Source organism: Zea mays, chromosome 1 (assembly GCF_902167145.1).
Source record: "Zea mays cultivar B73 chromosome 1, Zm-B73-REFERENCE-NAM-5.0, whole genome shotgun sequence".
Lineage (NCBI taxonomy): Eukaryota > Viridiplantae > Streptophyta > Magnoliopsida > Poales > Poaceae > Zea > Zea mays.
In genome coordinates, this window is record NC_050096.1 from 151,303,257 (window position 1) to 151,314,601 (window position 11,345).

At 39.0% G+C, this 11,345-nt stretch overlaps 1 long non-coding RNA gene across 1 annotated transcript; it reads left to right on the plus strand.

Annotated features, from left to right (window-relative positions):
- Positions 1-1,661: 1,661 nt before the first annotated feature.
- On the plus strand, positions 1,662-6,496 carry LOC118476060 (uncharacterized). Its single transcript, XR_004855350.1, has 2 exons — positions 1,662-1,914; positions 3,082-6,496. It is a non-coding gene; the product is annotated as an uncharacterized lncRNA (long non-coding RNA).
- Positions 6,497-11,345: the final 4,849 nt, after the last annotated feature.

Below are 11,345 nucleotides of genomic sequence, written 5' to 3' on the forward strand. Positions count from 1 at the left end.
TGATTCTTGTTTGCATGATGTGAGATTAGGCTTAAATGATTTAAAAAGTTATCATATTGCTTCTATTCTTATATTTGTTCTAGGTGTCTCGTAATGAAGAACCTAAAGTTATTAGTCTTTCAATGACCACTTAATCTTAGAAGAGTAATGAACCTGATAAAATCTATTGCTTGTTGTTGGGATTGCATGACCAGTTTTAGTTATGCAGCTAGTTCAATGAAGTAAACCATCTTTTCTGTAGAGTTGTTATATGTAAAAGTTGTAGCCAACTTCTTTATCTTACTTGTGTAAAAATTTCATGACCATAGGTCTAGAAGTTTGGGAGTTATGATTTTCTCAAGTCCAGTCTTGAAATCTGTGCAGATTCTGTATATATTTTGAAGCTGACCTTGTTTGCCCAATTTAAACTTCGAATAACTTATTATAAATTATAAAGAAGTTGTAGTACTTTTCTTAATCTTTTCAACAAATTTTGGATTACTTTTTTTTGGAGATCTATAAGTTAAGTTACAGCTGTTTTAAGTGTGATCTCTGAATCTGTCCAAATTTGGACAGCAGAGCCTTTCTCGTGTCTTTTGACCTTGATATGCATTGAATTAACTTGATATGTTTATAAATGAATTATAGACAATTCTACTAGCTTTCTAAAAAGTCTGGGAGCACCTGAATTGGATGATTGAGACTCCAATTATGGATTTTTGAATTGAGTAGTTGAATTATGTCCAAGTCTGGACAGAATTTACGTTTAGCATTGTTTGACCTTTCTAAGTGTCAAATCATGTTGTGATGATAATACCAAGGGTATAGTGGACTTTATAAGCTTTCCATAAAGTCCTAGTTTACTAATTTTCGATGCATATTTTGTGAGTTAGGAGCAAAATAATTAACCGATGTGTTGTTGTCTAGAAATATGCAAGCATTAAGTTGCTCTCTTGAAGTTGCTCTTGTTTAGCTAAGTTTTGTTTAGGCTATAGGAACACTATATGAATTGCATTAATATATACATTCATTGAAGTACTTGCATATGTCAATATTGATTTGGTGTCTAGAAAGCTTTGTCCGAGGTATATAGGACCGTCTACTATCTTAGCCGAGGTGGCAGCTGGGCTTATCACTTGCAATTGTCGGAATCTATGATCAGAGTACACCATGTATTCCATGTATTTATGTTGAGGAAGTATTTGTGGAATCCAGACCATCTAATCGAGCTAGAGCCGATTCCCGTGTAGCAAGACCAGACTCTTGAGTGTCGTCTGCTGCGTATCTTAGAATCCTAGGAACTTGAGGAGCTGATGCGGCAGAAGTACCCGAACTTTTCGTTATGTGTGAGTTTTGTTGATTCATTAATCTTTCTTTCGTCATTCCGATAGAAGCGTCGGAATTCGAGGTCGAATTCTTTTTAAGGAGGGTAGAGTGTGATACCCAATTTCCAAAAGGAAGAGAAATTGAAGATTATTCTTTTTTTCCTTGTTTTTCTCTTTCGGGTCCTGTGCAACAGGGGTTTGGAACTTTTAGGAAGCATTCACTAGTAAAACAGTAGAATTCTTGTTGGACTGGTGCCCTGGGATCGGGAACGGACGTGAGAGCGAGTTTGGGCCGTGGATCTCGATCCGGCGGTGGGGAGCCCATTAGTTCTCCCCCGTTAACCCTAGCCGCCCCCTCCCCTATTCCCCTTTGGTTGCAGCCGCCCCCCCCCCCTTCCCTATTCCCCTTTGTGGCCGCCACCCCCCCCCCTCTCTCCCTCTCCTTCTCCCCCCAAGTGATTGCAGCACCCCCCCCCCAACCCTAGCCGCCCCCCCTCCTCTCCATGGTGCATCCTCCCCGCTTGGTACCCCGTCGTGTGGGTGCGAGTCTTCCATTGGAGTTTGGAGGGAGGAAGAAGGAAGAATGGAAGGAGGAAAGGAGGAACCCAAGGTGATTTTAAGATCATTCTTTTTAGTATTTGTGCTGCAATCCAATTGTTTACATGTTTACCTGTGCGAATCGGTATAGGTGCTGTCCAGATTTTTTGTGGGAAGATGAACAGCAGTAGTTCTAGGGGTTTCTGGGAATTTTTCGTGGGAAATTAGTGGGGATCAGTGGGAGAATCATGTAGAGCTCTGTCATACCTTTCCAACGAGTACTTATGCGCTCGATTCGGAGTTATAATTTAGGAGATATCGTTGTTTGAATCCGGTTATGTTGCTGTCCAAAAAAACAGATTTTCAGGTGGATGAACAGCAGTAGTATTAGCAGTTTCTGGGGATTTTTCGTGGGAAATTAGTGATAATCAATATGAGAATCATGTATAGCTTTGTCATACCTTTCCAACGAGTACTTATGCGCTCGATTCGGAGTTATAATTTAGGAGATATCGTTGTTTGAATCCGGTTATGTTGCTGTCCAAAAAAACAGATTTTCAGGTGGATGAACAGCAGTAGTATTAGCAGTTTCTGGGGATTTTTCGTGGGAAATTAGTGATAATCAATATGATAATCATGTAGATCTTTGTCATACCTTTCCAACGAGTACTTATGCGCTCGATTCGGAGTTATATTTTAGGAGATATCATTGTTTGAATCCGGTTATGTTGCTGTCCAAAAAAAACAGATTTTTCAGGTGGGTGAACAACAGTAGTATTAGCAGTTTCTGTGAATTTTTCGTGGGTAATTACTGTTAACCAGTATGATAATCATGTAGGGCTTTGTCTTATCTTTCTAATGAGTACTTATGCGCTTGATTTGGAATTATATTTTAAAAGATATCGCTGTTTGAATCCGGGTATGTCGCTGTCCAAAAGACAAAAAACAGATTACAGGGTTCATCTTGTGGACTGTTTTGGGCTAATTAGATGTTAGAATTTAATTATAAATTGTATACAAAACTTGTGGGGAATTTTATGTAGATGCCTCTGGAGTTTTTGTTTGTTACCACTGTTGTCATAATTTTAAAGTTATGAAATTATTAAGCAGCGCCGCTGCAGTTTGGTGGGTGTGGGGAGAGATGTAACCCGCGGCGGGGTTTGAGTTTGTGCGTAGGTGCGGCGTCGTTTATGAGCCTGATTATGTGAAATAGGTGCACTAAGTTGTATGTCAAAAACAGGTGGTGGACTTCCGGATCGTACTTAGGGATTTGCCCGAACTTCCGGTAAAGGCAAGTAAATATAGTGGTGGTTGCTACCGTTTGGTTTGCATCCTATTCCCTGTCATTGAGTATGCTTAAGTTTTTAATTATGTTAATCATTGAATTCTATGATGAAGTTTATTTGTTTGGAAGTATTAATTCTCAATTGTCTAATATTGTGGATGATCATAATTTGGTTATGATATATGTGGTTGATTCCCATCTTGGATGAAGTTGAAGTATCTTTTTGAATCACGTTATATGAAGTGTTGTAGGCATGACATGCACATCGCATCATCCATCTTGCATTTTGAAGTTATGTCGTGATCTTATGGTCCGACCGTACCGGTACATTTTTAGCATCGTACGTTGCCCGAGGAGGGGTACGATGCAGCTTCATATCCTTAGAGGTATGAAGGCAGAAGTCATCCTTGCATTTGCAGACATTTGCATTCATGAGGAATATATGAAGTGTGACATTACTATGTTACTATTGTGGTTTTCTACCTGCGAGGTGTGGTAACTAGGTGTGTTGTACGTTGTATACGTGATGCACCTTGGTAATAAGAAGGTTGTGGAATCAGGTGGTGGTAAAACAATGTTCTTATGTGGTTGAATAGTTTGATATTATTTTACTTGCTGAGATGTGTCATCTCACTCTTGCATTACTCAATGCAGGTACTTGATACATGTTGGGAATGAGGGGAGTAGCAGCACGTCCACTTACACTCTCACAATAACGCTGCCCAGGCGCAGCCATGATTTAATTAGAAACTTATTGTCAAAGGAAGTTTGTTTTTTATATAGTCGTGCGCACTGGTTAATTCAGTTCAGGTCGTACGTTTATCTTTCCTTGCTAGCTGATTAATAATACTTAGTATGTTTTTGTCATGATATATGTTTATACCCTGTTGCCCCCTTATTTATGCAATCTTGCAAAGGGGATGCTGCCGAAATTTTATATATGGACGTCAGAAGTGTAGTTCAGTAGCATTCTGGGTTGTTTGTGGAACCCGGGGTGTTACAGCGGGATCCACCTGGCAGAGAGAAGAAGCGGGCGCGCGTGGGGCTGGCTGGGCTGAATGGGCCGAAAGGCCGGGGAAGGGGGCGGCTGGGCTTCTTTCTGTTTTTCTTTTATACTGAATTTTCTAATCCCTTTTTCTTTTATTTTATCTTTTGGATTCAAATTTAAACATGCCACAAATTCAAACTTAAATATTCCAAACATGTGCATCAAACAAAAGAAACATCTAGGCTCAGCATGATGCAACATTTCATGTCTCCCCTAGGTTTTAATATTCTAAAAAAGTACACCTCTCTCATAAATACCTAGAATTCTATTAAAAGGAAGAGAAAGGAAAATCTATAGAGGTGAGAAAAGGAGTAACACCTAAATTTGGTAGATATTAGAGAAGAAATTTAATACCCCCCAATTCAGGGTGTTACAAGAACTTTCTTTTAGGGAGAGTAATTCTTTTTGAGAGGGCAAGTGTTTAAATTGCTTCCTATATGCTTTATCATGTCTTCCTTTTTGGTGTTTGAATCAAGGGGAAATGTTTATGGACCAAAGCAACCAAAGTGCATCAAATACCAAAAACTACCCATTTTAAATTTCTTGATCCTTTCAATTGGTTATCTATGTTGGTTTCGGTCCAAAAATAGGAAATATGTGGATTATGTAGTTAGGGGAGGCTTAAGTCCATAATCACACATTAGTGGACTAGTTGCATATGCAAGAATATGCTTTATTTATAAATGACCTCATAATTGTCAATTTGGTATCTTATACATCTTGCTTATGCATATGCATCCATACAAAGTAGAGTGCATATTCCAATTTTCTATTTAATATTTTCTTGCTTTGGTTGTGTTGTCATCTGAGGAGATTTTAAGGAAAAAGAACCCCGACCCATTTGATTAAGGGATTTTGGTGTTTGATGAACAACATAACTAGTGAACTAATGTTTTCCAAGTGGATGTGTTTTATAGTTCAAAGGATGAGAATATATTTTGGACTAAGGTAATGATGATGCAACACCTCAATGAAGACATTATAAGACTTTTATTGAATATATACAAGTATCAAGCAAAGTCCAAGACATGGAGAAGAAATAGCCACGGGTGGACGGTCTGCCCTCCCTAGGCAGATGCTTTGGAGGGTCACGGATGGTTTGGTGCACAGAACGAACAGTCTGGTACACCAACCGCTAGTCACTAGTGATGTTGTATTTGATGAGACTAATGGCTCTCCAAGAGAGCAAGTATTTACTATATTAAAGCACCGGTTTCAACGGTCGTCCAGCGTCAAAATTTTTCAAAACACCCCTACATTTCTTTAGAATCAACCTGCACTCCTATAATCTCATCTCTACTACTATAATAGGAGAGTTTATGTAAAAATAAGTTAAAATTATGTATAAGAGAGTGTTTGAACCTTGGTTGTTGGCTCCACATTCACACCCACATAATCAATAGAAAGCATATATTTTTTGATTTATTAAAACAAAATTTATCATATGTCATATATATAAAAACTGTAGCAATGCATGGGCATATGACTAGTTGATCTTAATGATATAGATGATGATGAGGTTCCAATGGACGCGCCAAGGAACATGGGGATTAGAGATGTGCGACCGTAGGAACCACACAAACAAGACCAACTTTCTTTCTCAACAATGGTGCAACCCCCTTCTCCAGATGAGGAATAGGTACGTCAAGATACTAGCAACGATCAAGGAGGAGCACATGAAGAAGAAGACAAGGAGGAAGAAGATGTTCCACAGGCACCTCCACCGCGTGTCTGAGCCACCATCCGATGAACATGATCCTAGGTGGTATCAACAAGCGAGTAATTACTAGATCTCGTGTTGCTAATTTTTATGAGCATTACTCCTTTGTATCTTCTATTGAGCCTTTCAGGGTTGAAGAAGCTTTGAAGGATACGAATCGCGTGATGGCCATGCAGGAAGAGCTCAACAAATTCAAGAGAAATGAAGTTTGGGGCTTGGTGCCGCGTGCAAAGAAAAATATTGTGGGAACCAAAAAAAGATGACTATGGAGTGGTGACAAGGAACAAGGCTCGACTTGTGGCAAAAGGTTATGTCCATGTTGCAGATTTGAACTTTTAGGAGACTTTTGCTCCTGTAGCTAGGTTAGAGTCAATTCGCATTTTATTGGCCTATGTTGTTTCACCATTATTTTAAGCTTTTTCAAATGGATGTAAAGAGTGCCTTCCTCAATGGACCAATCAACGAGGAAGTGTATGTGGAGCAGCTACATGGCTTTGAGTATGATATGTATCTCAACCATGTGTATAAGCTCTCTAGGGCCCTCTATGGGCTTAAGGAAGCACAAAGAATTTCTAACTTCTAATTCATTCAAGGTTGAGAAAGATGATACCACTTTATTTACTAAGACTTGCAATGGCGATTTATTTGTATGCCAAATTTATGTCAATGACATATATTTGGTTCTACTAACCAAAAGTCTTGTGACGAGTTTAGCAGGCTTATGGTGCAAAACTTCGATATGTCGATGATGGGCGAGCTGACATACTGTCACACCCAGTTTTAGAAGGTAAACCGAATGCGAACCATGTACGTGCCAGGATCAGAAATTCACGTACACAACGATTACATAAATGACTCATCATAGCACAATGCTTCGAATAACAATAAAGAGTAAGTAATAATATTATAGAATAGAGCCATTTACATAATATAAATCAAAGTACACAGAATCAAAACGTAGCCAACGTAAACAAACCCACCACAGGCAGCTGACTGGGGGAGGTCGCTAGCCTAATCCTCGAACTCGTCGAAGTCCTGGAACTCCTGGAGATCTGCCTTGACACCTTCTTCTTTACCTGAACATAGATTGCACCAAAGGTCACCTGGTGTTTTGTGAAAGCAAGGGTGAGTACACATCAACGTACTCAGTAAATGTCCCGTTTGGTTGAAGTGGTCACCAGATTTTTACATTAACCCAAGTTGTTAACCCAAAAGTACTCCTTCCAAATGGAAAGAATACCTGAAATCGTATTCATAATAGAAACCAACATTATCCTCATCATCATCATCTGTAAACAAAACATCTCTGATCAATGTGTCTCTAATCTCTGATCAATGTGTCTCCATCCACCACCGAGGTCAAGTATATTGCAACAATACATTGTTGTGCACAATTGCTTTGGATGAGGCAAACTCTAAGGGACTTTGGCTACAATTTGAGCAAAGTCCCACTCCTATGTGATAATGAGAGTGCAATCCTCTTGGCGGATAATCCTATTGAACATAGTCGCACTAAGCACATAGACATCTAGCATCACTTCCTGAGAGACCACCAACAAATAGGAGATACCGATATTAATCATGTTAGCACTGATCACCAGCTAGCCGATATCTTCACCAAGCCTTTAGATGAGAGGACATTTTGTGAGTTGCGTAGTGAGCTAAATGTCTTAGATTCGTAGACTTGGATTGATTTATAGCATACATCCTATATATATGCCTTTGATCATGGTGTTTATGCTTTATTTCATATTATTACTTATTTTGGTACTCAAGTTGTAGAATGTCCTCCCCGGACCTCACAAGTCCATGTGCATTAATGATCTATTTGAGTTGAGTTGATATAGTCTCAAATGATAATGGAAAGGGAAAAGGTGAATTTGAACAAAGGAAGAAGCTTCCACTGCATAAATGGTATCAATGTCCTTTGGTTCAAATTCTCTTGATTTCACATTGATTTCGATGTTCATTCACTATTTTGGAGAGGCAATGGGGTTAGGCCACTTAGTTTCTTCGTTTTGGTGCTTAATGCCAAAAGGGGAGAAATTAAAGGCCAAAGCAACTGGATTGACCACCACTTGAGTTTTAAAAATGTTTTGAGCTTTAAACTCGTCTTTTTTATTATCAAAACCCTCATGAGCAAAGTGGTGCCCTCTTATTGAAAATGGTTCACTTAAAGGGGAGAAGTTATCTTATGAGAAAAGGGGAAGTTTTTGGTATTTGATCAAAACAAAGTGTTTTAAAACTGGTTTGTTTTGCAAAACCGAGTGTTTTTTACTTAGAAGTTAGAAAAATGGCTTTGATTGCAAAAATAAAAAAAAGTGGTGGCTAAATGATCCAATTATGCCAAATCATTCGAATACTTCTTTAGTTTGAGTTTGAACTTTAATTTGCCACTTTTGACTCATATTGATTTAAGTTAGTCATATTTGAGTTTATTTAGGTGTGTTGGCATAAATCAGCAAAAAGGGGGAGATTGAAAGGGAAATGTGCTAGATAGCCATTTCTACCTGTTTTGGTGATTAATTTATATGAGTATGAGCACATGTTTACTTAAAGGCAAACTGAAGGAACGAAGTCCAAATGAGCTAAACTTGAGGCTGGAAAGTGCAACTTTTGGTAAAACAGTAAAAAACATGAGGTTTGAATGTTTGAATAAGTTACATATGCCTAATACTACGTTTCTAGCACTTTATTTCTATCTCTAACTCAATTCTGTGCGAAAATTGCACTTTTGACTTTGGTTGAGCTAAACAGGGATCCAAAAATGCAACTTGGAGTAAAATGGTAAATTTATGAGGTTTGCACCCTTAGACCTGTTGCATAGGTCCATTACAATGTTTCTAGCACTTGCATTTGGTCTCTAACTCCTTTTGTTGCGAAAACTACTTTTTGGACTTGGTTTTGCCCAAATCAGGAACCATGGCAAAAATTTGTGGAAGAGGTAAGTTTTCTACACTTAGTCAATTGGATTAAGTACTAATGATGTGTGTCTAAGTTGTAGGGAAGCTACCAAGTATAGCTGAAAAAGATTGGAGAACTTAGGCTCAAAAGAGCTTAAGTTGTGCAGGTCTAGGCCTCAACGGATCGGTCCGATGGCTCACCGGATCGAGTCTGTGAAGGGTTTAGACTTAGTTGTTTGGCAGCCTGGTGCACCAAACCGGGTGTATAGCCCAACTCAACGGTCTCAGAAATTTATTATAAAATTCACCGGACCATGAACAGTGCCAGTCTGGTGGTGCACCGGACTGCCCTCCAACAACTACATCGCGGGGGCACGGGCGAGCCAACGGCTAGCTAACGTGACACCTGATCCAGAGGTGCACGAGACCAGTCCGGTGCTCGTCAATTAAGAAAATTTCTAGTCATAATTCAGACATTGGGCATGTGGACCTGGTCCAGTGGCGCACAAAACCATTCAGGTGCCCGAGGCAGATCTGATTTTTGGCATGTTTTTGCAAGGAAGGAACAACTGCTATGGGGCCTTTTGGGGCTATAAAAGAACCCCATGGCGACGTCCTTCAGCACCCAAGCACTACAAGAACATACACAACTCTAACACTATGCCACGACACTGTTTAGTGATTTTAGTGAGATCTTAGCATTGTTTTGAGTTGTTTTTTGTGACCCTTGTGTTTGCTCTCTTGTGATCTTCTTTCTAGTGTTTTGTTGCTATGTTTGCTCTTATGTGTGTACTCTCTCCCTTTCTTGTGCTCAGGCTTGTAACTCTGATTCATGTACAATTGCAAGAGACTCCAATCTGTGGAGATTCCTTGTGAAAGGGATTCATATTGATAATGAAGAACATCACACTCAAGTTTGATCTACATGATCACTCGAGAGGGGTTGAGTGCAACCCATATCCATTGGGACACCATAACGTGGATGTAGGCAAGCATTTCAGGCTTGGCTGAATCACAGGATAAAATCACATGTGTCTCTTTGCATTTACTTTCTTGTGATTTTATCTCTTCCTTAGTTCTTCATATTCACTTGGAATATCGCTCTTAGTTTAAATCATATTTTTGAAAGAACAATCAAGTGAAGGGAACTTTTCTCTCTTCTTCTCTACTCAAACTTGGTTTGTATTGTACTAACTCTAATTCTAGATCAAGTTTGTGGTTTTTAGTGATTATTTTGAAGGATTACCTATTCACCCCCCTCTAAGTGCTCTTAGGTGGGATAGCTTGTTGTTCCACTTAGCTTTATCTTCCAAAATCTTCCAATTGTGCGCATAAATGGAAAGGTTCAACTTCTTCAAACAATTTGACAGCATACTCTATCTGCAACAGTGGATATTATCCTTAGAGTTAGCATATTTGCATGCTTAGCCGCTAACCAAAGGGGAAAACCCAAATATACACCAAACCCTGTTAACTTCAATTTTTCCCACTTTCATGCCTTCTATCAATAGTTTCCTTATATCCACAAATCGTTTTGACAAATTTCTGTATGGACGGCCGCCTTCCTTGAATATCTGGTGCTTCTTTCACTATCGGGAGGCTTGTGTTCCATGAAGTATGCAAGCATCCTCTTATAGAAGCCACCTTGGCTTTGGTTACACCCTTTATTGTTTATAAAAGAAACAAATAAAGTTAATTTTAAAAAGTGATATGTTGCCAACTAACACAAATATGACACAGGTACCTGTAGCTGCATCTGTGCTAATATTTAGCCAGACAAAGAATATGATTACATCTTCCTCATTTGTGAAATTAGAACCCCACCTAGAAACATTTTTTCCTACCCCTTTCTCATTGTACTGTTCCTATGAATCTCAACTACTTCCGGGGCATCCCAAGCTGAATCTAGACCAATTCTTTGAGAGTTGTCCACGACAACATGTGGCACAAAATTGAACTGCAAGCACAATTAAGAACAAAAATGCATGTCAGATACATGCATGACACACAATTAAGCTAGCTATTAGTTGTATTGTATTCAAAAAAGGTCTTACCCTCCTCATCCCGTAATAAGTGTGTCTTTTTAGAATTTAAAATTTTGTCCCAAAATAAATATACCTTTAGCTACAAAATTAAATAACTCTAGTTGTCTCTTTCTATTTTCGTTATTCTTCAAGTGCGATGTACATTTTCAAGCAACTTTTTATGTAGGTTTATATGTATTTTTTAATTAATATTGATCTTTTGACAAAAACTCTAAATATAGTATTTATTTTGGAAGCGAAAGAGTAGTAAAGTAACCGTAGAAACCGTGCAGCCATGCGGATTTTTTTTTCTCCGCGTACAAAAAAAACATTCCTTTTTTCATGGATGTGACCAAGTGAAGTTTCGTCGGCGCAGGCAACTCAAACGTGTGCCTTTCTGAACCTATCACTTGTACGAAGAGGCGAGTGGTTACTTGATCGACGTCGTCTGTTCACGACCTGTGGAGTCGCTTACAAGTTCGCTCCAACGCATGTTCGCTATCATCTGGCCCATTGACACGACT